General features: G+C 41.1%; 1 protein-coding gene across 7 annotated transcripts in view; it reads left to right on the forward strand.

The window, feature by feature from the left end:
* Positions 1-27,508, forward strand: part of ATXN1 (ataxin 1) — a 635,797-nt gene that overhangs the window by 275,693 nt on the left and 332,596 nt on the right. For 6 of the 7 annotated variants that reach the window (XM_066268323.1, XM_066268325.1, XM_066268324.1 and 3 more), the window contains one exon: positions 652-776. The exons of the other annotated variant lie outside the window; for it this stretch is intronic. The gene's annotated coding sequence lies outside the window, so the exon portion shown is untranslated. The remainder of the gene's footprint in view (positions 1-651; positions 777-27,508) is intronic. 7 annotated transcript variants of the gene reach the window in all.

Consider the following 27,508-nt stretch of genomic DNA (forward strand, 5'->3'; position numbering starts at 1 on the left):
TAGAGGCATGCATATTTTTACCATTCATTTCATATTCAGTGTGTTAAGTAAATGCTGCTTTCCAGCTTGGGTGGAGAAGGTCTGTATCAAGATTTATCAAGAGTCAGAACGAAAACCCATCAATTACTTGTAGTGCAAAATGGAAAATTCCTCCTCTCTCATACTTTGTTTTGTTCAATCCCAATAGTACTTTATTTAAAAAATATCCATAATAGTTTACTCAGTCTGAGTTTTAATGGGCAGAATCAGATGGACTTTAATTTGAAATAAAGCTTTTTCAACTTCCTACCCTTGGTAAAACTGCATTTTAGTATCTTTAATTATCTAAACATAATGAGTCTTTCTTTACTTATTTCAATTAGTAAACTTGAAATTTTGCAAGCACATTCCCATGGGTGTATATTATATTGCATTCAAGATGCAATAGCTGCCCATAAGGTGCTTTTGTTCACCCGCCCCATCCCCATCCCGTATTTTAGGGTGCTATATGTAGATCAGTTGTGCGATAGCTTCGTCTGGTAATTAACACACTTGTTTGAGGTTAGAAAAATATACATCTAACAAAAGCCAGGGATTTCCCCCTGAATATCAACTAACTGCTTAGAGTGGCATTTTCATTCTGACTTGGTGTTTTGTTTTGTCTTGTTGCAGCATACTGGAGCAAAATGAAAGAGTTTATTTTGAGGCCTCCAGAGTAGCTGCAACAGACCATGAGCAAGAGAGAAAGCGTGGACTTTAGCCTGCACGAAAGGATCTTGAAACACAAATGGTTTTGGGTAAGTCTTCCGAAGTACTTGGCATTCATTAGCCTTAGATTTCATTTATTTGTTGTCCCAGGACCTTTGATTCAAGTACATGGCTATTTCTGTACAACTCAAGCAACAGGATGTTTCAGAAAGCTTTGTTCGTGTCATGGAGAGCAGCTCAATTTACTTAGTTGTGTTTGTTTCTGAAATGTGAAAAAGAACGGGGTCTAAGTAGAATGCATTTGTCATTAGAAATAAAAATCAAAAAAGAGAAAAAGGAAACCCAAACAACTGAACGCACAAACAGCTAACAAACTATGTTTCCAGATAGTTTATCTTAGCCAAGAGCCTAAAGTATTCATCATACAAGAGATCGTAGATTCAGTTTGATGGCAGGTTTGTGACCCTGTAGTAACTATGGAGACGGGCAAAGGTGAGAGGCATTGGGAGTTTTCAAATCCTGTTCAGCAACTGTTTACTGAGTACCTTTCAACCAAATATGGTGACTGAATGACATTCTTGTTTTGGGGTGAAATTTAAATGCTCCAAACTATAAAGAAACAATTCCAAACCACACACCAAAATAATGTGGATTTCCAAGAAAGCTTTCTCAGCCCAGCTCATTGAATTTTTTTGAAATGAGTCCTCAGATCGGAGCCCAATTCTGCCTACCTATTTTGGTGACCTCTGCCAATGTACTCATCCTTTTGGAATGAATCACCTTTGAAAGCACAGAGCCATGCCTCGATGATCCCTATGGTCTTATGCAAATTTAAAATTCAACAGTCCACTCAGTGAAATTAATTAAATAATTATACCCTTCAATTTTTGCTCAACAGAATTAACTGTGTGCTCCTGCCAAGTTGTCACTGGCAGAGGGGCTTATTAGATCAACCTGAGTGGAGCAGTGTCAGGCACCTAAAGTCCCTTCTGTCTGCCGGCACCGATCTTGTGGACCAGCTCTTTGGTAAAGCAGGCCCTGCACTGTCTGCAGTTAATAGTTTATTGCTTTTAGCACAGTGCCGTATTTGAGTATGTGAGCTAGGCTTTTTCTGTGTGATTGTCCTTTCTTCTTCTGTTGGGGACCTAACGTTTTTGTTTCGTGTTTGCTCTCACTGCTGTTGGTTACCTGCCAGTCCTTGAACTTTGTAGAGCCCCCAGACCTAGTTTTACATTGATCAGAATTTATTTTCCTTTTTTACTAAACATCCCTTTTCTGAAGCAGAACTATGAATGACACTTTAAATGCTCAGATGTCACTGTTGTTAGCAGCTGGCTGCCTGCCTCAGAGTGGTGAATTATTTGGGTTTTACAACAGCATTTTTTTTCCTCTTACAAATGTTAAATTTGTAGTGCAGGAAACCACATGAATGTGGCAGAATGAAAATGCAAACAGTGTTATCTGGAAATGCCAGTTTTATGGTTCTGGTGACACTATTCTCCCTGCAATCAACATGTGAAGCCTCTCTCCCTGTTCAGTACGGCCTGCTGTCCCAAGTCTTCATCTTCATTTATGTCATATGGTGTAGCCACCTTTGAGTCAGGAGGTTTGGTTAAAATGATGGTGGAGTGTCTCCTCCTAGCCAAGATCTGCCTGGCCACCGAGCCCAGCTCTTATTCACAGAGTCTTCCTGAATGCCCACCTCTCTTTATGAATTCCTGTAACATGGAAAGCCAGCATCATACAAGAATATATGGCTCTGCATCGCTTTATGGGTGGTTGCCATTACTCCATCTGGATGGCAGACTGCTGGAAGGCAGGACTCAGATCACAGCCCATTGCTCCTCAGCGGTGCTCTAGCCCCAGGACCTCCTGGTCAGAATCACTCCCAGGACCTCCTGGTCAGAATCACTCCCAGGACCTCCTGGTCAGAATCACCTGGACGTATGGATTAAAGGTGCAGATTCAGCAACCCCAGGCTTGATGAGTCAGAATTGCTGGGGATGTTGAGCACGAGAAACTCAGCACAGATGTGTCCTTTGCACACTGAGGTTTGCTAACTGCCTGTGTCTACTTCTCCATCCTCTTCGCCTCCTCACCCACAGTGTAGGGTCTAGGTCTCAGCACACTGTAGGTGCCCAGGAAGTACTCGCTTGTTCATCTGAGCAGCGTCAAACCATGATGGTTGTGTTCACTCTTCAGTAGCCTCGTCTTTCAGGATGTGCAATCAGTATATTCTCTGGACGCTTAAAAACACCATTTTGTCTAAATGTGCAGTGTCCTCCTACTCCCAGGTCCAAGGCTCTTTTATATCTCTTTCTCTTCAGCCACTGATCCCATTGTCCTTAGTAATGGCGTTGCCCCTGCCTAAGGCTAGCACAGCAGGAAAAGCCCATGTAGGAGCCCACAGAGCAGCAAGACTGGAGGAATATCTGAGGATGGAAGCAGACTGTGCTAACCTGGAAGCTCTGTCCTTGGCTCCCAAAGCCACACCCGCTGCCCTTGGCAGTTTAATTTGAATGGTATTCCTTTCAGCTGTTAGGGCTCACAGGTTGTCAGTTTTGGTGGCAGGAGAGCAGTCCCATTACTGAAAGGGATCAAGTTAAGCTGCAGTGGACATACATCAAAGCACCCACAGTGGCAGTGGCAGAGTCAGGGTTTGGATCTGATGTTAGCACAGTGCAGTGAGGACACTTGGCCCCTTCCGTCCCTCCCCAGCTTGCTCCAGCAAGGGCAAGCCTGGCCATGGATGATGCAGACGAGGTTTTTAGGGTGTCACTCCTGGTGCAGCTCCGGAATGCCCTTGAAGCCCTGGAAGTAGACATGACTGTTGGTTCAAGTTAGAAGCCAAACAGAAGAAGTCACAGATGCCCAGCCAGCCTATAAAGGAGCAAGTCGGGTAATCTGGAAATTTATTACCAGTAAGGTAATTACAACCAAACGCTTCCAACCTTTCTATTTTTTTTCTTTTTTTCTTTTTTAACGGTTGCTTCTTCACAGTTTTACTTAGAGAAGTCATGCCCGTTCTGAATTCAGGTTTTGTGAAAAAACACATTCATGCAGTGACAGGGAAGCATCTCCTTCTGGGTCTGTCTCAGGTTTTGATGAAAGGGGAGGTAGCTGGAAGGTGCAGCCGAGGGGCTTGGGAGCGGTCTTTTTCTTGTGCCCTCAGCTAAGCAAAGGAAAAACGGCATGGTTCTCAAAGCAGGGTTAAAGGCAAAAGAGGCTTTGTAGTATGTGCTTCACGGAGACCTGACCAGATTTTCCTCTGCGTATGACCTTCCAGTCGGGTGGGTGGGAAGACGGCTGCCCCTGTGATGCCGGAGGCAGGCATACAGGCTGTGAGCTATGGAAGAGAAAGGTAGAGTTGTTGATCTGTGACTGAGCCTTTGTTAAAGGCTTTAAGGTAGAGGAATAACAAGGGATGAAATTAAAGAAATTATATAAAGCACATGATTTTAGCAAAATACCAGATGCTGGCATTTTGGAGGTCTTTATTCGTGCCTGGAGTATTTCCTTAGAAGTAGCCATCCGCGGTTGGCAAAGAGACAAAGGTGTTCTAAAAGAGCATTTGTCTGGTTAGAAACTATATCACTTATACTGTTTACTGTGAGGCATCCTTGAGAACTGAAAGATTTCTAAATGGTTACCTAAATCTTAGGCACTGCTTTTGAAAGGCAGATATAAGTAAGAAAAGAGCCAGCCCTGTCTCTTTCCTGAGAACCATTATTAGAAAGCTCTTAAAGTGCTTTCTAACTTGGAGAGGTCAGATGCCTATCATGTACCTAAACCTATGTTCCATAGAGTAGTACCAGTCATGACTTCTGTGAAATGTGTTATAACTTCGCTCTTCTTGCTGATACTATCACGGGCTAATAATTGCATCAGTCCTTCAGAGGGGCTGTGTGGTTTGGTATAACTGTGAGTAAAACCACACTAGTTCAGGAAATGCAGCACATTGTCTTATAATAGGTATCATCGAAAACAGATGTCGATTTACATGGAAGGTACCTTTCTTTGGTGACAATTTGAGAGCTTTGAAGGGGGAGGTGTTTGTTGTGCATCAAAATAAATTAGAATGAAACTGCCACATTTGCACTGTTGTAGTGAAAACTGAAAGAAACTTACCCATGTTCCTTACGAACCTGGTCTCCCGAAGGCGTCAGTCACATCAAGGCATCATTATCAGCCTGCTCTAAAATGACTAACGTTGCTCTCTCTCTCTTTTCTGAGTTGAGGCCATTGGCTCCCAACATCCTCCCAGATGGCTTCATTTGGGTATCACATAGGTGCCTCCAACTTGTGGCTAAACTTACACTGCCACTATCCTGTCTCTCTTTACAGGTTCCTTGTTTAGAGAAATAGGATCAGCCAGTCATGGATGCTGGACACCATCCTCTCTTCCTAGATAGTTCATCCCTTGACCAGGTGCTGTAGTTCTACCTGATAAATACTATATTCTGTTCACTCTTTTTCTACCCCCTTGCTCTCATCCTGTTTTAGGCCATTAGCATCACTTGCTTGGACTGCCACAACCATGTCTAAAAAAAAGCTACTTGCTTTGAGTCTTTACTTCCTGAGTTCCATTCATCCTATTAGGTTGAGAATTATTTTCCTAAAGAAAGGATGTGGTTGAATTATTCCCATTCCTGAAAAACTTTGATGTAATGTGGAAGTATGGGACAATGTTTCTAACACAAATATCAAGTAAAAAACTCATACTTCAAAATTGTATATATATATACATATATTAATTACAAAGGAACAATGAAAATGGCAGCTGTCAACAAAGACTAGAAATACATAAAGCAAAATTGAAGATGTAAGTCATATTAGAGTGATTAGCACCTCTTTTTTAAAAAAATAATACTTCTTGGTATTTTCCATAGTAACGAATGAATATGATGAAGTGAAAGGAAAAGTTGATGTTACATTTACTTTCTCTATAAAATAAAATGTGATCTTTGATCCATGACATTCAAGACCCCGAGGAGTTCATTAACTTACCTTTGAAATCTCATCTCTGATCCCCTTGCCCATCTCTCCTTTCTAAACATGTTCATTTTAACAATTGTGTCTTTCTTCATATTGATTCTGCTGTATGAAACTTTGTTTCTCTACAAGGTGACTTTCTCATTGGATGGAAGTGTCCTTTCTCCCTGTGTTAGCACTATCTACTGATATTTTTTTTATGTAGATATTTTTGTGATGGTTCACAAGGGCAGATATTGGTTTATTTTAAACCTTGTGTTGCTGGTATTAAGCCCATTTCTGCACCTAATATAGCTTAAAATATATTTATGGATGATAGGAAGGAAAGAAGGAACTCATTGGAAATATATAAGTAATTCTTCAGGTAAGATTTAATTTTTTTTTTCAGATAAGCTCAGTGCTAATTACTGTGTCATAAAAAATTACAAAAAGTAGATGTTTTTCGATTAAGCAGTTTTTATACAAGTAATTGGATTCAGCATCAGGCCATTTTCACTAAGCTTCAAGAGTGATTCTTTAGTATTTGGAAATTCTATCAGGTAGAATCACTTCAGCTTCTTAGGAGTCACCTTTTTGAAGTTATTTAGAAATTGCTATTTAAACTGTTTTATGACATGAAAAATCACATCAGCTGAATCAGAAATCCAACATAATCTCAATATGTAGGGGTTTTTTTCCTTAAAAGAATGTAAAAACCAAGACTGGATAACGTTAAAGGATTGATGTAACATTTTCAATTCTGAAAGGTTTTTCTACTCTAGGAATATACTTATTATATTTTTCATTTCTAAGAATTCTATTTAGTTAAAATAGCAAAGGAGAAAAAATATCTTGGCTTAAATAAAAAGTCATCTCTAAAATTAATTTGGCACCCTCAAAAATTTCTTTTCAAGAGGAGGAGTAGGATGTTTTTTAATATCACATTATAAGAATGCCACCAAAAAAAAATCATTTGCACTTGTGAGCTAGGAATTCAGAATGGGGTTATGTGGTGATCAGTGTGTGACACATGTTATATATTTTTTAGACAATATTTTGACATTAAGTAAATACAGTTTAGTATCACATATCATCTTATGTATTATATATTTTTCCCATTGATGTTTTAGTTAGAATCAGTAAGTTGGAAAAGAGAATTTCAATTTGAGATTTGCCAATTTTTTTCATGATATTCTTACCCAACCTTCAGTTTTCTTGCCTATAAAATCATGAAAATTACATGATTGATTTCTGTCTTGGAAACAGTATATACACACCACATCACTTTTCAGCATTTCTGATAAGTTGGTCTTTGTCTGTTTTGCACATTAAAGAACCTTTGCTGAGTTTCTTATTTTTCTGTCCTGAGTATTGCATTCATTTAAAAGCCTGACCCTTAGGCTGTTTGGAAGATCTGACAAGAATTCTACCATGGCTCCAGTGAATGAGCACAGACTCATAGTTCACCTTTAGTTATTCTCTGCAGCACCATCGATGGGGCTGCAGACTTTTCTGGTATTGCTGAAGTTCATTTACCAGGAAGTACCGGCTGTCAAATTGCTCTTTTGTGAAAGCTAGCACTTGAAAGCTTCCTAAATACCTAATGACAAAAACCCAATAGACTACTGCTGTTTTCATTACAGCTGCAGGTGCTTCTCAATACAGTAGTTGCTTATCTTCAGTTACCCTCTGCAGACCGTGTATATGGGTCTGTGTAGTGATGTTGTGGCGACGCCCAGCTAAGGCTGTCTGGCATTGGTTAGCCCAAGCAGAAATGTCTGAAGCGTAGGAACCTCAATTAGGAAAGCTGCAAAGGAGAAGACAACTCTTCGTGAGACTTGAAAGATCTAAATTCAGAACAGAATACCTTGGTGGATTTCAAACTTTTTAAATCCAGCCCTGAGAAAACTGATAACAGTCATCATAATTTTTTAAAGTAACAATTAATTGCTATATAATGCTTTTGAGAAATAATATAATGCCGTGTTTAAGAGCGTAGGTTCTTGAGGCCAACTTCCTGGGTTTGATTACAAGTTTGTCACTAAATAGTACCTGATACTTAATAGTTGTGCAATATTAAGCAAGTTACTTAACTTCTTTGAGTCTTAGTTTATGCACACATGAAATTGGAGAAATAAAATAACACCTATCCGAGTTGTAAAAACTAAATGATTTAATGCATCTGAAGCTTTTAAAAAAATGTTAGTTGTTATCATCAGGTCATGTTCATGGTATTCACTTAGATAGTAAGTTCCTAATAAAAAATTTCCAGCCTTTACTTTATTCTTAGTGGCTTAATTCATATTAAATTTATTATTTTATACTTAGGGAAGGTGAAACATGAGTGAGTTCAACTAGGAAGGTGAGAAAATGCTCTGGGACCACAAAGGAGTGAGCCCTTTGGTCTAGTCAGGGAGGTTGAGGACATGGAGGAGGTATTTTGAGCTAGACCTTGAACTGTGGCTAGGATCCCAATGGACAGAGATGGGAGCAAGGTATTCCAGATGCAGGAGTGCTTGAACAAAGATGAAGGCAGTGTGTGTTTGAGGGATGCTGTGGACTGGTTTGGGACCAGCATAAGGTTTGAGAAGTGGAGTTATGGGAGATTGGGAGAAAAGATAGGCCAGTTTACTAATAATAATGATAATGATAATTAATATGAACTATTGCCTGTGGTGGCGCAGTGGGGTGAGCATTGGGCCAGGACACTGAAGGCCCCAGTTCAAAGCCCTGAGGTCGCCCTAGAGCATGGGCGCATTGGCTTGAGCACAGGCTTTCCAGCTTGAGTGTGGGGTTGCTGGCTTGAGTGCGGGATCATTGATATGCTTCCAGTGTCACTGGTTTCAGCCCAAAGGTTGCTGGCTTGAAGACCACGGTCGCTGGCTTGCAGCCCAAGGTTTCTGGCTTGAACCCAATGTCACTGGCTTGAGCAAGGGCTCACTGGCTTGGTTTGAGCCTCCTCCCCGCAACATGTATGAGAAGCAATCAATAAAAAAACAACTAAAGTGAAGCAACTATAAATTGATGCGTCTCATCTCTTTTGTCTCCCTCCCCCTCTCTCTTCTCCCTCTCTCTGCTTCTCTCTCTCTCTCTCTCTCTCTATATATATATATATATATAAATATATATATACATATACACACACACACTGTAATTAAGTAGCTACCTTGTACCAGCACCAGGTTCTATAATTGGTGCTTTACATAAATTAGCTCTGATCACAACTCCCTGTAACATTTAGCTCCATTTTACAGATGAAAACAATTGAACTAATTCTATACTGAGGGTTGGAAATTTTTCATAAGTGGTAAAGAGCCACTGAAGGTTTCAAAATGGGAGAAGTTATGATCAGACTTAGCAGTCATTTACTGACCTGCTCTGTCAGACTCTGAGTTCCCTGAAATTGAAGACATGTCTTACACCAACCCACTGTGTTCCCCGCCACGAACAGCACTGGACCTTCATCATGTTTGGTACTCCGTAAATACAAGGAGAGTCTATTTTTAAAACTTCTTTCAACACAACTTGGGAGATACTTTTTGTACATTTTTCCTTTTAAAGAGGAAACTAATTAATTCATCTAATAATAGTCAAACTAATTCCTTTGTGCCTGTGTATGTTTCATCTTATCTGATCCTCCCAAAAAATCTTACAGAGTATGACTTCTGTATTTTTATTATATGTTATTACAATGGATGAGGTTATTGGAGCTGAAGAATATAACCCAATTTGTAGGAGTAAAGCTAGGATTCAAACCCTGGACTCCCTGACCCCTTGCCTCTATGATACCGTCACCCCCGACGTCTTATCGAACTCTCAAACCACTTCTGATTTCCAATCTCCGCTAGGATGGTTATTGCCCGCTGGTTTAAGACCACTTTGCTAGCACTTTGTTGCTTTCACAGAAACTGAAGCTCCACAAGGACCTAATCTACTTTGTAGAGGTTGATGGGAAAGAAATTATTTTCAACTGTCCTCAGGACCAGTAACCTTCTAAATGACAATGCTGGCAGGTGGCCATTTCTAGGAGGCCATCAAATTAGCCACTTAGCAGAGCCTGGAATCCTGTGTTAGGTGGGCATGCAGAGTGAACTTGCTCCTTTCAGTAAAATAGAGTTTGGGAGTGAGTACGTTGCAAGAACCCTAGATATTTAAGGTAAGCACTTTGCGCTCCCACCTGATTGAAACCAAGTCTGTTCTACTAAAACCACTTAGCAACAGGCAGACAGCTTCTGCCTCCAAGTGCTGCCTGAGATTTGGAGTGACACTTAGTGAAAGGGGACGTTCAATTCCAGCCACCAAAGGTCATGACCAGCGAACCTGAAAACAGATATTATGTAAATTCGACCCAAATCTGTATTTATTAACTTGGCGAATTTTGGAGTGGTTATCTGCTCTATGACATTGATCCACAGTAAGATTCTCCAAAATATCAGATCCGTTTAATGCATTTAAATCAGGATTCGCAAGTATCTGGCAGCTATGCTAGTGCCAATTTTCAGAGGCTTAGCTCCCCTGCTTCTGTGCCCACTTTGCAGGAAGGGACGTGGTGTGCTCTATTTTCCTGGTGAGCGTCCACATAGGTCTCACTCCTTCCCTTACCCGGCACTGCCGTCATCCTCTTGGGAGAGTCACTGAGCCAACAACATTCTGTGTTGGGGACCCAGCCATCAGTCCAGCACCTCACTTTGAAAGTGTCTTTAACATGATTTACAAATGTATATATTCAGTTGTGGTAAATATACATAACGCAAAACTTACCACTTTACCCATTTTTAAGTGTATAACTCAGTGGCATTAAGAACAGTCAAAATATTGTATAACTGCCATCACTATCCTTTTCCATGGCTTTATCATCTTCACAAACAGAAACTCTGCCCCCATTAAACACTGACTCCTCATTCTTCCCACTCCCCGGCTCCTGGGACTCTGTCGCCCTCTCTGAGTTTCTCTTTTTTAGGTAGCACATATACCTGGAATAATACAGTATTTGTCTTTTTGTGTCTGGCCCTTCATTTTAACACAGTATTTCAAGTATCCTTTTTTTGTGTGTATTTATTTTCAATACATTATTGTTTCAATATTATCAGTAAGATAAAATATGCATTCTAATTTAAGAAACCAGGCCCTACAAGAATATGAGCACACAGAAGGTATAGAAAATTTTCCTCATAATAACTGAAGAAAATAAGACAAAGCCCAGACTCCTTGAGTAGTTTCACATTTCCCCTAGGAGCTGATTCTGCCTCAGTTTGGTTTCAGCCTGTATTTGTCCTGAATTCCTTGCAGAATTTCTGCAAGCAGCCTTGCATTTAATGCCTCCTGGAAGAGTTCAGAACTTTTTAGATACCAGCTTTTGACTGACTTGTGTTTTACTCTTCTCTCCAATGCTTTTAAAATTAATCACTCTGTCTACCTACCCATCCTACAATGGACAGAAACGTCCTGACTGCTGTTGGAAAATGAGTGACTCACAGCTTTCCACTTGTGACGGTACCACATAGGCGGTACCTGCCTAGAAGTAGGAGCATTGTAATTTTAACTGCAGTGATGGAATTGTAGTAGAGGTGAACACAATTCTTCTGTTTACGTCTTAAATGAGCCACATTGAAAAGTCGTGAATTGGTATATCAGAGTGAATGCGTTATTTTCAGATTTCTGTTCTAGCAGTTACTGCTGCGGATCTACACTGCACTTCCCTGGTCCCTGGAGGTCCAGGAGCCTTAACAGAAAACCCATAAGGGTCTGATCTACTTCCTGAAAGTTAATAGGACAGTAAATGACTTTCTGTGGTGGTAAGGCAGAGATTTGCCTCAAATCCCAGAAGCCTGTGATTCTTGAGTCTTCTTTTTCTTCTGGCAGAGGGCTCCATGGATTGATTTACAGTTGAGGTACATAGAGATTTTCCTCTCTTCTCATTTTCTCTCGCCATAATTAAGATGTACTGGAGTGCTTTCCCTGCGCTGGGTCTCTGCTGTTGGGCAGAAGTAGGACGTTGTATTGTAAATGTCTCCAGCTTTGAACCCAAACGGAGCTCATTGATTTCAGGGACTCTGTGCTGGACCACTCAGCGCTGTCCCTCTGCGCCTCATTCACATTTAATTATAACCACTGAGTTTAGTCACATGGTGACACTGATCTGAGATACTTTCTTAGGAACCTTAGATGGGTTTCTACAGGTTAGGCATCTCTGTTTAATAAATTACTGTGGACGGTAGGTTTTCCTGACAAGGTAGTAAAGCCACATACAGGAATAGCTTATCTAAAACATAACATGGAAACTTTTCTATTTAGCCATTTGAACTCAGCAAAACTATGTGCGACAGTATTTATGATATATATACTTATATTGAAGAAGACTGTGTGGAAATAGGTAGAGCTTGGTTCTTTACAGATGCCCCCCCCCCCCCCCGCCCCGTGGTGCATGCATGCACGTGAATGCATTATGATGGACCAGGCATCCTTGTCTCAAAGCTGGTGACAGTTCAGGTTCAAAGCCTCTCACTTGTACAGGCCCCTTCTCAGGCCTGGTATCTAATTTTGTGAACTCTATTTTAAAGAGCCACCCTTGTACTCACTGGACTGGATTCGCCTTTGTGAGGAATATCTGTGCCCAGGTTAATTAAATGTATTCATTTCTCCTTCATACTAGTATGTGAAATTCCCCAAAGCCTGCCAGCCCACAAAATGGGACAAGGAAGGGCTGTACAGAACTGTTAGCATCTCCACCAGTTGTTTCTAAGGAAGTGTATATCTTGGACATTTAGCAAATAACAATATGTTTGACTGATAGTTACGTTGTCCTAAAGTTCCCAAACCAATGACTAACAGTCATGATTCATGTGTTCCTGGGAACCCCCTTCCCTTCTTTGCCGTTTGCCTGGAGCAGTGGATGGTGTAGCAGAATTTCTTAGGAGTTGAGTGAAATGAACTACATATATCCCTTCTTATCTTGTCCTCACGCCACCTCAGGAAAAAATTAATTTAATAACTATTTTGTAAAACATTTTTTTCCTAGCTTGACATAGTTATTTGTAGGTAAATAATTTTCCTCTACCAGGAAGCCACTTGTGATAGATAACTTTGAGTTGAGAAGTAGCTGTTGGTTTCTAGTGTGCTAAATTAATTTATTTCTTCCTTTTCCAAAGAGTCCTTTTTATTATTCCCAGCCTGTAGTTAGGTATAAAAGCTAATTTAGTTTAGATTATTTTTTTCCCATGCACCTGGTATGATATTCAAGCCATGACATTTCCTGCTGAAATAGCACTGCTGGGGTCTGAAGGGAAGAGACTTCAAGAAAATATAACCCATTAAAAAAGAAAGGAATAAACTATCTATAAAAAATGTTATAAAATAATTGACAGTGTATGTTAGCCTTTCATATTTCTTACTAGTGAGAAATCTTAGGGAGGTATGATGTCAGAGACCATTAAGAGAGAGTGACAGTTGTGGGCAGAAGGTCCGTCTGTACGATGCAGAGCATAGTAACCACAGAGTAGAAAACAGCCCGATGTATTTTGTCCTAACCTGAAACAAGGAAACCTGTTCCAGTGGCCTGCTTGATGACAAAACTTATTCTGATGACTTAACACCACAGTCAAGGGCTGGGAGGGGCCGGATCTGCAGGCAGGAGGATGTGGAGTGGGAAACTAGATGACTTGGGAGGAGAAGGGTGGTCATACAATTTAGGTTTCAGTTTCTGGTATTCCCCTAATTCGGTGACCTTTGGAAAGCTACTAACCTTTCTGAAACAGTTTCCTCCTCTACAGGAGGAGGGCAGTAGCCTGGATAATCCTTGGAGGTTCCCTTCCCTTGGGACATGCTGAATCTGAGGGAACAGACATCAGCGTTAGGAGGGAACATACAGGGTAAGAGGAGGAGCGGAATCGGTGGATGGGAGGCAGCTATGCAGATGGTGGTCTGGAAAACAAGGGGAAAATACCAGCAGTGTAAATAAAGTTTATGTCTCTCTCCATAGGCAAGTAATTTTTATCGGGGGAACTGAGCACTGTTAGAGGTTAGGGTTGAGCTCCGGGGTAACTAGCTTGCACCCGGAAGACACTGTTCAAAGAGCTGTACTTCCCTTGCAAGGCCTGTGCTCCTTGACCTTCCCTAGCACAGAAGGCTCAGCCTTGTGTTTGTGCTCAGAACTGCACTGGCTTCGCTGCCTCCTCACTGCCCCCTGCCCCCATGCTTTTGAAAGGGGACACAGTAGCTTTTCTTTCTGGTTCTGAAGCCCTGTGGACAGTCATTTCTCTGCAGTCAGATGATTTATTTATCTTGCCATTGCCCTACTTAAAGAATCAGATACTTTTGTCTTTGTTTTTGCCAGAACTCACACATGTAAATGAGCTTTTGTAATCAGCAAGGTAGGCTGAGTCTGAAATGCTGAGTCCTTGGCAGTTTGCTACTTAGTTGCTCAGTTAACACTGATGGAACTTCTGTTACTCCTTTAGTTTCTGGGCAGGGTGTTAAGATTAGCTTTTTCTCTCAAGAGTTTAGTAATCAAGTGGGGGAGACCAGTGCAAATGGAAGCCCAAGGAACAGAGTAATAGTAATAATTGTAATGCTAATAAAAGCAACAGACATTTTCTGGTGCCTATGTGCCAGGACTGTGCTAATAAGCACTTCATATGCCCTAAATGTGTGTGTCCAATACAACACATAAACACACACACACATTAAAAATGTTTAATTTTGCCCTGGCCGGTTGGCTCAGCGGTAGAGTGTCGGCCTAGCGTGCGGAGGACCCGGGTTCGATTCCCGGCCAGGGCACACAGGAGAAGCGCCCATTTGCTTCTCCACCCCTCCGCTGCGCTTTCCTCTCTGTCTCTCTCTTCCCCTCCCGCAGCCAAGGCTCCATTGGAGCAAACATGGCCCGGGCTCTGGGATGGCTCTGTGGCCTCTGCCTCAGGCGCTAGAGTGGCTCTGGTCGCAACATGGCGACGCCCAGGATGGGCATAGCATCGCCCCCTGGTGGGCAGAGCGTCGCCCCTGGTGGGCGTGCCGGGTGGATCCCAGTCGGGCGCATGCGGGAGTCTGTCTGACTGTCTCTCCCTGTTTCCAGCTTCAGAAAAATGAAAAAAAAAAAGTTTAATTTTAACAAATCTATGAGATGGGGATTATTATTATCCACCTTCTTCAGATGACGAAACTGAGGCTCAGAAAGGAGAGGTATTTTACCAAAAGTTACACATTATGCATGAGTAGGACTAACTTTTTAACTGCAATAAAACCTATGTTAGTGCTAAATAAGCACTAAGTCTACTATTGTGTGGATGCCAGAACTAGACAGGGTTAGTTTTGGTGGGATTAAGGGGAAAAGGGGTTTAAATTGTGTTTTGTAGGAAGAAAGGGCCATTGTTGTGTTATGTGGGGGACAAAGGGGCATTTCAAGCTGGAGATGATGGCTTGTTAGGATTCAACATAAAGAAGTTGGACAACAAGTAGATTTGTTCAGTTGAAGCGCAGAACATCCCTTTGTGTGATGGCAGCTAGGTAGTCAGAATCAAGTGAATGAAGAGTTGTTTTGTTAGATGGAGTGTAGGCATTGTTGTAATTAATAGTAGGTCAAGACCTTATAAAATTAGTCCGGAGTGCAGAGACGTGTTCCTAACAGAAATGTGCTAGCTTGCAAAGCAGGTAAGGTGCAAGCATCGATGCCCTGCCCGTAGGAGATTTCTCCTTGGGTTCTCTCTACTGAATGATGTGAGCTTCACACCCTGGCTTTGAGCTGTCACCGTCTTTGCTTCGCTTTCCATTAATTAGCTCTGAGTCTTAGGTCTGTAGTCACTTGAAGCAGCTCAGAACTTACTTGCTCCAATCCTCCTGGACAGCTTGGAATAGCTGCCGATCCCCACACGTCTGCCTTGCCCTGCAGACACATTCTGCACTCTGTGGAGGCAGGTACGTCTCCAGAAGGGGAATGTAGTAGCATCTGTTGGCAAACACACATCTGCAGTGGCAGCCCCTAAAGGGCTACAGATGGTAGACATTGGGTAAGAGGTTAAAACTTCAATAAGAACAAGAAGCAAACTGGGGTGACCTGGATTTGTGGGTGCTTGAGAAAAGGACATTAACTGTGTAGTAGGTATATTTGTTTCAAGGGTTTGTATTCCCTCTCCAAAATTGGAAAAGGGAAAAAACAAAACAAAAACAAACAAAACAGAAGAAAACATTGGGAGGGATTTCCTCAGGCTTGTCAATGGCTGGCTTGTTTGTCTAATTAATTAATTAATTATTTTGTTTATAACCCTCCTTGTTTGGAAAAGATTTGTAGCCATGCCTTAAATCTCTAAACTATCAAACAAGAAAATCTTGTGAAGTAAGCAAGTTAGAAAGCTGTATGTGCCTCTTTTAAATATTTCTTTATAACAAGATGACTATATAATCAATAAGATTCTTAAAATGAGTAATATATTTATGTTTCTCATCTATGTTACACTTTTTAGAAAGTGTGCTTTTTTAAAAACTTCAGATTGCTTAGCGTTTTTTGTTTTTCCTAAAGCTCCTCCTGCTTTAAGAAAGCTTTGGAGCACTGTGAGCACAACACTGGTAGGGTCATCTCTGACTGTGGGGCCCCTACTGCCTCTCCAGGCCCTCATGATCTGATCTTGCTCTACTTTGTGCGTGGCTCTCTGGAAAGTTAAGTGGTTCTGGTCATTAATACAAATCTTGCCTGTAGGAGTTCAGATCTGAACTTTGGAGAGCAAAGACTTATATAGTATTTTCCTTCTGCCCACCAATCTTGTGGAAATCCTAGTGTTAGCTGGCATTTCCCTGTATCTTAATCTGTCCAGCTCTCCTGCACATTGCCACATGGAATCTTCATAGCTCATTGTGGCAGTATTGATAGATGAGCAGATGTTGCAGGGTGCTCAGGGGCTGACAAGATGGACTCAGTGCCTTTTCCACTGCTCCAGCATATGGGGGATGGGCCATTGGTTGGGGGTCCTGTGGGAGGCAGCAAGGGAAGGAACAGTGAATGGGGGAAAGAGGCCGTGCACATGCTCCCCCACCCCCACCCATAGACAGAATGAAAAAGGGAGGAACCTTACCCTCTACTTAAACCTCATAACAACTCCAGGAGAAGGGCATTATTCCTTTCCGTTTTACATGTGAGGAAGAAAATGGTTAAGCAATAACACTAATGGCTACCATGTCATAGAACATGGATTCTAAACCAGCTGTGTCTGATAGTAAATGCACATGTTTTCAAGAATGAATGAGTTATATTTGAGCTTTTCTTCTCTTCCTCTGTTATTCTTGAGTTTTAGTTATTCCAATGAAAAATCCTGAAAAGCTATATAAAGGAAATAAGTAGAGGTATATGAAACAGAGCTGTTATCACCTAGCCATTCTAATGAAGATTTATGGCAATCACTTTGGGGTTTTAGAACACTGGTTTTAATAATTGACTACTAAAGCAGGGGAAGTCCTATGGGAATGTGGATCATGAAACCAAAAACCTGAATGAAGAGTGGTGAGGAGGTATCCATTTGACTTTGAAATTGATAGAATGCCTAGTGAGATCTCTGGGATAGATGTGGGACTGATGGGGAGATGGATGATTTAGCTTTGGGGTGATAAATGGCATTTTGACTTGTGACACATGTCTGATTTTAGTGCTTGGCATTATGACAATAGCTGACCAGAATGTGGCACCAATATTCAATGGTCTCATGTGGCAAATACAGGTGCCATTGAGTGGGAGCAGATAGTGAGCTTTACTAACCAGATGACCAGACTTGCCCGTTAGAAAGATTTCTACTTATAAGTATTAAAGACAGTACTACTTTTCTGTGCACCGTCTGGAGCATTATGGTCATGATAATGCCAGAGTTTGGACCATTTGGTGTTCACAACAGTGGGAAGATGTATGAGCTAGGGTCAGAGAGGCAAGAATTCAAATCCAGCCTTCATCACTTGTTAACTGTAAGATCCTGAGCAAGTTGCATCCTCTGAATGATTAATGAGGATAATTATGCCTGATAGGACCACTAAACATCAAAACAGTCAGCACAGTGCCTGGCACAAAAAGTGCCTAATTGTTATCATTTCTTATCTAAGAGCAACTAAGAGCATAGGTGGTCTTTTTTTTACTGTGATTGTAAAAGCTTTGGTATACCAATTTTGTAGGAGAAATCCTGGAAATTTCTGCTACAGCAAAAATGGAAATTATTATTGGATACATTTCTGGCAGACATATAAACCATTTACATAATGAAAGCTCCCTAATATTATTTCTATTAATAGCCACACTTCTAAGTATCAGTCTGATCATTTTGTATTTAGAGTCCCTTCTATGAACAGATTCCATTTACTGCCATGTTTTCTTAATTTCTCCTGACAAGTATCATTACCTCTTTACTTTGTATTGTAGTGTTTATGATTTTATGGACTCTTCAAATGTTAGTTTACTACCTGAGAAGCTCATTGTTAACAATGCTCAAGTAAGCATGGTACTTGGAGAATAGGTTCTCTATACCTGTTTTGCACCTGTATCATCATTTGCATTGAAGTGATTGCTTCTACTAGCATTTTCCTAAGTGAACTCCTGTTGATCAGCCTACTGAATTCTTCGGCATATGCTTGTTTACCCCTTTGGCCCACTGTCATCCACCTGCCCAGGACCTTGGACCTCTTTATCTGTATGTGGTTCAGGGATAAAACTGGTTCTAATAATTGGCCTCATACCTTTCACTTTGCAACAATATAGCTGTGTACTCCATTAGGAGGAACTCTTCTTGAGGGCATATGTGATTTTCTCCTGTTTTCCCCTGTTCTCTATCAAGGGAGCCACAAAACACAGAGGTGCTCAGGCATCACTGAAGAAATGAATGAATGTGAATATGGGGAAATGCCCATGCTGGAGGGCGGTGGCCCAGGCAGGAGGATTTCTAAGACCATTATGGCTCTGTGATTCTGTCAACATGGACTGGACTTATGCGACAGGAAAGGCATGGCAGGCCCTCTCTCAGGAAGCCCTTTTTATCTTAATTTTTGTAAGATGTAATAAATTGTCAGCACTTTTTAAAATTACTCTTTTCTCTAGGATGTTATATATAAAAGCTCTAAGCAGACATTGATAAATTTTTTTAAAGATTAGATTTTTATTTTAAAGACAATACCACTTTTCTGTTTGTTTTTAAAATATTATTTTACTAATTAATACTTTTTTTTAAACACTGGTAAGGGAAACTCATCAAGCGGCAGCATCAAAGAAGTGAGGCTTTTGATAAGGACCTGAGGCTGTCTGTCGGATTTTAGGGAGGGAAGGCAGACGGGCCTTAGGTGCTGAAAAAAATACAGACAAACCCCCAACCGACAACCCACAGAGCATGTGGGGTTTGGGTCATAGAGCATGAACAGAACTGTTCCCACCTTTGTGGATAAAGCAATTTCCAGAAAAACAGCTGCCAAACAGTCTAGTATATGTCTCTACAGAGGTTGTACCAACGGCATGTGATCTTTCTTTCTTTCTTTCTTTCTTTCTTTCTTTCTTTCTTTCTTTCTTTCTTTCTTTCTTTCTTTCTTTCTTTCTAGAAAGAGAGAGACACAGGAAGGGAGAGAAATGAGAAGCATCAACTCATAGTTGTGGCACTTTAGTTGTTCATTGATTGTTTCTCATATCGCTTTGATGGGGGGCTCCAGCCTAGCCAGCAACCCCTTGTTTAAACCAGCAACCGTGGGCTTCAAGCCAGTGACCTTTGGGCTCAAGCCAGCAACCATGGCGTCATGTCTATGATCCCACGCTCAAGCCAGCAACCCTGTGCTCAAGCTGCTGAACCTGCATTTATTCTGGTGATCGAGTTTTGAATCTGGGACCACAGGGAGCATGGAGAGTCTGAGAGTCAAGATGGAAAAACAGATATAGGTTATTGCACAGACAGACATTTAAAAAATGTAATTTGTGCAACTTCCCTGTTTTGGACCTATGGACATATATTAACACGCATTCCTTGTCTCCAGGATAGATAGACTCCCTTTTGTGGTAATCATAGCTGCCTTCATTATAGAATCATAGATAAGTGAATTAAGGTAAACTTTGAAAGAAAATGAGATAGCTCGTTTGAGTGATTGGGAGTGGGAGTGGGAAGGTTGTTCTAGACTTGGCTATTTTTCCATTTCCAGTAATTGTTGACAGTTTATTGTTTAACATTTTTAAAAGTGTCCTTTGAACCTGAGGATGTTCAAAACAAGCATTTCATGTTGAGATTATGTCAAATGATAAGAGATGCATTATATCATCAGTGGTAGAAACAAAGGTTAAAGCTGCTGTGTGATGAGAATTTAAACATACAGAAGAAAAATATTCAAGAGTTAAACTGCAATGTGACTCAGTCCCCTTGGGCATATGGTAGTAACATTTTCTGAATTGTGGCATATTCTGTTAAATTTAAGCCCTTGTTTTTGCAAAGTCGTCGTGTCAAGGTTGTAATGTGAGCAGTAACTTTAGACTTTCAGGATTCATTATCTTCCCACCCACAGTATATGCTGTTGTAGCATTTGTACACTGAAATTCAGTATTCCTTATAAAAATAAAAAGCAGTGCAGTGCTCAGTCAGTGGTGCACAATCTATGTGACTTTATGAGAAAGAACTGCTTGAACATGACCTAATACTGGGACAAAACATAGCTATAGTTCTACTTTAGATTTATATATATATGTATACACACATACATCTTATTTTAGTAAAGTCCACAAAACGTAAAACTCACCACCTTAACCCTTTTTTCAATATATACTTCATTGTTAAGTATATTCACCTTGTTAGGCAACCATCACCATCATCCATCTCTAGAACTCGTTGCTTTGCAAAACTGAAACTCTGTACCCATTAAACAATAACTTCCTATTTCCTCCTTTCCTCAGTCCCTGGCAACCACCATTTACTTTCTGTTATCTGTGAATTTGACCATACTAGGTACTTCATGTAAGTAGAAGCATACTGTTTGTCCATTTAGGACTGGCTTAATTCACTTACCTGATACACTGTTCTTTTTTCTTCTTTTCCAAGTGAGAGGAGGGGAGATAGACAGACTCTTGCATGCGCCCTGACTGGGATCCACCCGGCAACCTGCATGCGCCCTGACTGGGATCCACTCGGCAACCCCCGTCTGGTCCCAATGCTCTTCCCATCTGGGGCTATTCTTGCAACTGACCAATTTTAGCACCTGAGGCTGAGGCTCCAAGAAGCCATCCTCAGCCCCTGGGACCCATGTGCTTGAAACAAATCCAGCCATGGATGCAGAAGGGGAAGAGAGAAAGAAAGGGGAAAGAGGAGGGGTGGAGAAGCAGATGGTCTCTTCTCCTGTGTGCCCTGACCGGGAATTGAACCTGGGACTTCCACATGCCAGGCCAACACTCTACCACTGAGCCAACAGGCCAGGGCCACTGATACACTTTTAATATAGCTTTCCTAAGATAAAATTTATAAACAATAAACTTCATTCTTTTAAAAAGTATACAATTTTATGATTTTTGGTATATTATACTTGATACATATTTGAAGAGCAAATAAATTCAATACTTTTTCTTAGTTCTCAAAAATGCACACTTGCTTTTTATCTGGCAAGTCTAGTTATCAAAGTGTCATGAAATAAAGGGAACAGAAGGTTAAAGGCATTTATCTAGATCAGTGGTCCCCAACCCCCCGGGCCACGGACCGGTACCAGTCTGTGGGCCATTTGGTACCAGTCCGCAGAGAAAGAATAAATAACTTACATTATTTCCGTTTTATTTATATTTAAGTCTGAACGATGTTTTATTTTTAAAAAATGACCAGATTCCCTCTGTTACATCCGTCTAAGACTTACTCTTGATGCTTGTCTTGGTCACGTGATACATTTATCTGTCCCATCCTAAAGGCTGGTCTGTGAAAATATTTTCTGACATTAAACTGGTCCGTGGCCCAAAAAAGGTTGGGGACCACTGATTTAGATTATGCTTGTTTTGGTGCAGATGCATTCAGATAACCAAAATATTTTTGTAGGTATGTTTGCTTTAATTAAAACATCTTTTTGCATCCTGGCATCAGCAGTTTGTGATTGTTTTAGTGTTCTTGTGAGGATATTAATTGTTTGCAAAGTAGATTGTGACACGTTAGCCAGAAATTCAACAGAACTGAAATTTATTGGAAGTCCGAATTTGTTCAAAGACCAGTTTTGAATTGGCTGAGGCTATAGATGGAACTGGCACTTGAGTTATTTGAGATCTAGAATTCCAGTGCCAAAGAGAATATTTTGATCTAAGTTTGAAAAATGGCATTTCATGCTTACATACTGCTGGTGGGAGTGTTACTTGGTACAAACATTTAGGAAAACAGGCATTATCCAGTAAAAATGAATGTGTATACCTGTGACTTGGCAATTTTCCTTCTAAGTTTGTCCCTTAGAAAAATTTCTGTGTGTGTGTACCAGAAAGCATGTATGCTATCTAAAACAGCTTTATTTATATTAAGAATGGTTTTAAAAATAAACCCAGGCCCTGGCCGGTTGGCTCAGCGGTAGAGCGTCGGCCTAGCGGAGGACCCGGGTTCGATTCCCGGCCAGGGCACATAGGAGAAGTGCCCATTTGCTTCTCCACCCCTCCGCCGCGCTTTCCTCTCTGTCTCTCTCTTCCCCTCCCGCAGCCAAGGCTCCATTGGAGCAAAGATGGCCCGGGCGCTGGGCATGGCTCTGTGGCCTCTGCCTCAGGCACTAGAGTGGCTCTGGTCGCAATATGGCGACGCCCAGGATGGGCAGAGCATCGCCCCCTGGGGGGCAGAGCACCGCCCCTGGTGGGCGTGCCGGGTGGATCCCGGTCGGGCGCATGCGGGAGTCTGTCTGACTGTCTCTCCCTGTTTCCAGCTTCAGAAAAATGAAAAAAAATAAAAAAATAAAAAAAAAATAAACCCAAACCGGCCCTGGCCGGTTGGCTCAGTGCTAGAGCGTTGGCCTGGCATGCAGAAGTCCCGGGTTGGGTTCGATTTCTGGCCAGGGCACACAGGAGAAGTGCCCATCTGCTTCTCCACCCCTCCCCCTCTCCTTCCTCTCTGTCTCTCTCTTCCCCTCCCGCAGCGAGGCTCCATTGGAGCAAAGATGGCCCGGGCGCTGGGGATGGCTCCTTGGCCTCTGCCCCAGGCGCTAGAGTTGCTCTGGTCGCAACAGAGCTACGCCCGGGAGGGGCAGAGCATCGCCCCCTGGTGGGCGTGCTGGGTGGATCCCGGTTGGGCGCATGCGGGAGTCTGTCTGACTGTCTCTCCCGGTTTCCAGCTTCAGAAAAATAAAAAAAAAAAAAAACCCCAAACCACAACAAATTGTGATATAATCCAGTGTTTTTCAACCACTGGTCCACAAACCAGCCTCCAGAAATTTCGTTCTAGTCAATGAAAGAGTTAACTACCCTGATGTTGTATGAAGATTATAAACCCAGTGATCTTAGTCGAATTTGCTTACGCTCAAGGAGATTTCTGCCTTAGTGATCCCTAGAGTCAGATTAAGGTAGTTTGAAGCCCCGAGAGCAGAAGAATATATTGGGCCCCTTACAGTAGAAAAAAATGTCAGGTTGGGATTTTGTGGGGCCTTTCAAAAGTTGGGGTCCAGCGTGCGTGCCCAGTGTGCCTGCCATTAAGTCTGCCTCTGGTGGTCCCCAGAATAACGCTCCTATTTTCACCAGTCCCAAGTGTAAAAAGTTTGAAAACCACTGATATAAATCGTACAATAGAATACTGTGCAACAATAAAAATGAATGAACTACAACTATGTAGAGCAATACAGGTAAATCTTGACAACCTGATATTAAGCAAAAAAATGTAGTTTGCAGAAAAAGTAATATAATATGAATGATTCTGTTTATAAAATTCCAAAAATATGTATAATTAAAAGAAATTAGAATTTCATCCTGAGACAGTTAAGTGTCTATTAAACACTTTTTCTTCTGTTCTAAAAGTATGCGTGGAAATGAAAGCTACTAGCTCTTTCTGCCACTTAAATGCTCCTATGAAATTTCTAAGTATCCTGCATAGTAACTCTTATAAATACCACTTGCATACTACTAACAGGCTCTAAACATACAGTAAGATGGCTAGCTAAAAACAAATTACAGGTGCAGAATATTTTTATTTAAAAATTTTACATTTCTGAAATAGAATTTTCAAAGAGAAGGTTTTTTTTGAATGATATTAGATTGAAGGTTATAACCAAAAATAAGTCTATAATGTTTAATAAATGAAAACTAGACAGGATCCTAATCAGTAAGTACTTACTGTGTTGAATGCTAATTTTGTCACTTTATTTAAAAAAAATTTTTTTTTCCATTGATTTGAGGAGACAGAGAGAGAGAGAGAGAGAGAGAGAGAAGCATTAATTCATTGTTCCACTGAGTTGTTCCATTTAGTTGTAGTCTTATTTATTGTATGTGCCCTGACTGGGCGCTAGCTACCTCAGCATGCCAGGAAAATGCTCTATCCACTGAGCAACCCGGTCAGGGCTAATTGTATAGTTTTATTACTTTAGTTAACATGGGATATACCTATTCTCACATCTCTGTACTCTGCTTGTTTATTATTATGAGATGACCATCACCATCATCATCGTCATCACCGTCATCATCTGGGCACGTGTTCCTGCCTATGCCTGAATTAACAATAGGCTCCTTAGAGGTATCCCATTGAGTGCAAGCCTGTTCCTGTTGCATGGGCTTTGCCTTACTGGTGCCTTTACTTGATTTCTTGCCGCAGTGTAGCCTCATGACTCACTTCCTCACTTGATTCAAGTATCTGCTTAAGTGTTGCCTTGACTGAGACTTAACTCTTTAATAAAACCCCCTCACTTTCCACCCTTTTAACCAGCTTACTTTTTTCATATTGCACTTACATATATGTGTTTGTCTTTCTACTTCCACTAAGATCTAAGAGACTTAGAGTCCATAGGACCAGAGGCCATGTCTGCTTCTCTTGCTCTTGTATCTTAGTGTTTGGCACTGGCCTGACACATCTAGAAGGTCAGATTACACACTGAGTAAAAGAATGACTTAATTATCCTAGTAACGCTTTGAAATAGATATTACTAGTATCATTCTACAGATTGAAAAAAATGGAGGATGAGATAGCTTTAAACTACTTGTCCATACTCACGCAGCTGGTAAGTGGCAGGGGCTAGGGTTCAGTGCAGGCGTGCCTGCCCCCAAAGCCTGTTCTGACTGCTCTACTTTTCTGCCTTATATCTGTCACTGAGTCTGATGTGACTTTTCTTTTTTTTTGCATAAAGCATCTTTTCTTGTTTTCAGATGATGAAATCAGTTGTTCAGTTCCATGAATGCAACCTCTTTTTTTTTCTTTTTTACAGAGTCAGAGAGTCAGAGAGAGGGATGGATAGGGACAAACAGGAACAGAGAGAGATGAGAAGCATTAATCATCAGTTTTTCGTTGCAACACCTTAGTTGTTCATTGATTGCTTTCTCATATGTGCCTTGACTGTGGGCCTTCAGCAGACCGAGTAACCCCTTGCTCAAGCCAGCAACCGTGGGTCCAAGCTGGTGAGCTTTGCTCAAACCAGATGAGCCCACGCTCAAGCTGGACACCTCGGGGTCTCGAACCTGGGTCCTCTGCATCCCAGTCCAACGCTCTATCCACTGTGTCACCGCCTGGTCAGGCTCCATGAATGCAACTTTATAACAAATAATTATGTCCACTTTCAGGACTATTTTGTTCTGCATGTGCAAAGACTTCCCCCATATCTCAGATTCAGCGATTTTTTTTCTTTTTCAGCCATATTGTCTTCTCCAGCTAACAACCCACGCCATGTTCAGTGCAGTTGCCTAGGCTTGAAGTCCACAGCAGGTGTGAGAGACCAGCAGATGAGACTTCAATTGGGAAGGATTTATAGATAACCCACTGAGCTGCTTTGTCACCTAAATGCATGTGTCATTGTACCATTTCTGATGGCATTTTGTGACCTTGTCCTGGACGTGTAATCTGCACTCATTTGTCAGTTTTTACATTGCTGGGTTCACTGAAATAGCATAGATAGGAAAAGTGAAATGAGTATATGGATGCCTGGAATGCTTTATTTATTATTTTACTTTTCTTTGGCTTGTTTTGGGATACAGGAGCTAGCTTTGAAGTTGAAAATAAAACAATGGTTAGAAGCTGAGATTGTCACCCTTTTTAATAGAACCTCAGAGACTAATGGGGTCCCGGAGAGTTCTCATTTGGTGAGGAGTGTGTAGTCTTGACTACATGTACCCCTGGTGAGTGGAGTGTTTGGGGGTCCTAGAACCTGGGACCTCCTTTCTGGGGCTTCTTCCACAGCCCCCATGCCTTTCCTACCCATTTTGCTCTCCCAGAAGTAAAGCCATACATCTTGTTGAAAGTAAAAGTTTTTTCTTGGAACACATGTTGGCCAACTGATTATCAGCAGCTTCTCTTCTCCTAGTACCCTGGCCGCCAAACTGCAGCTCACGAGCCACATGCGGCTCTTTGGCCCCTTGAGTGTGGCTCTTCCACAAAATACCACGTGCGGGCACTACCTGGATAAGAAATGTGCCTACCTATATAGTTTAAGTTTAAAAAATTTGGCTCTCAAAAGAAATTTCAATCGTTGTACTGTTGGTATTTGGCTCTGTTGACTAATGAGTTTGCTGACCACTGGCCTAGTACATCTGGCTTCTGTATGAAAGCCATCTCTTTGAACTTGCTTTACCATGGTGGATTGCTGACAGAGCTCAAATGATCATTGTTAAGATTACATATTAAATATTGCTGACTTCCCAGGATCCTATGACATCTTGTGGGCAGGGAAGGGAAGAATGAGAGAGAGAGAACAGATATGAATGTTTAACATCTTAGATCTACAACCCTTGAAAATGTCTACTTTCCCTCTGGCATAGGAACCAACTCAAAGATTCTTCTATTCTAAAAGTTTTTTTTTAAGAGGATATTGTTTTAAAGCCAAAATGATACTAATATTTATTGAGCACTTACTGTGGTCCAGATACTATACTAAGTACTTTACATACATTGTAAAATTCTATTGTGATAGCAACCTAATGAGGTACATATTGTTACTAGTCCCATTTCCTGGATGAGGAAGTCAAGGCTCAGAGGGGATAAACACTTTGCCCAGGGTTGCAGAGCAGAGCTTAAAGTGACATAGCTATGATTAGAGTCTGAGCAGCCTGTCTGCAGAGCCTGCTCCATCTGTTATCCATTTTTTCTGTGATGACAGAAACGGTGTCCATACATTTAGAGAACTGGAAATACAGAATAGAACAAAGAGCAAATCACTTATAACTGTGAACACTTTTAATGTTTCTAGTCATACATTTTTTAACTGGGATCATGCTGATTGTACTGTTTGCGAGCTGCCTTTCTCACTGGTCCATATATTGTGAACATGTTGCCATTGCCATTTTCAGTCCCACATAGCATGATTTTATTGTCTATATAGTATTCCAGCTCTTATACTGTAATTTACATAAGTAACATAAGGTGTCAAACATTTAATTCTCTACATTATTGCTATTGTTAATAATGCTGTGCTGGATTTCTTTGAACATACATCTTTTTTGGCTATCTCTGATTCTTTCCTTATAAGTTTCTAGAACCAGAATTGTTGGCTAGAATAGTAAGAGCCTTTATGAGACATTTGATAGGCATTAGGAAAGTACTATATTTTACCACTCTCCAGCCATGAGAAAAATGTCCATGTGTTTTAACTCTTGGACAACACTAAGTACTATAATTAAAAGACAGAAATAAACAAAAACTTTGCCAGTTTGATGAGTTAAAAATTTTATCTTATTTTAATTTGGGGGGAGTATATGTTTTGAATGAGGCTGGGTTTGTTTTTTTTTAATATTTCTTTT

The sequence above is a fragment of the Saccopteryx bilineata genome, chromosome 3 (genome assembly GCF_036850765.1).
Source record: "Saccopteryx bilineata isolate mSacBil1 chromosome 3, mSacBil1_pri_phased_curated, whole genome shotgun sequence".
Lineage (NCBI taxonomy): Eukaryota > Metazoa > Chordata > Mammalia > Chiroptera > Emballonuridae > Saccopteryx > Saccopteryx bilineata.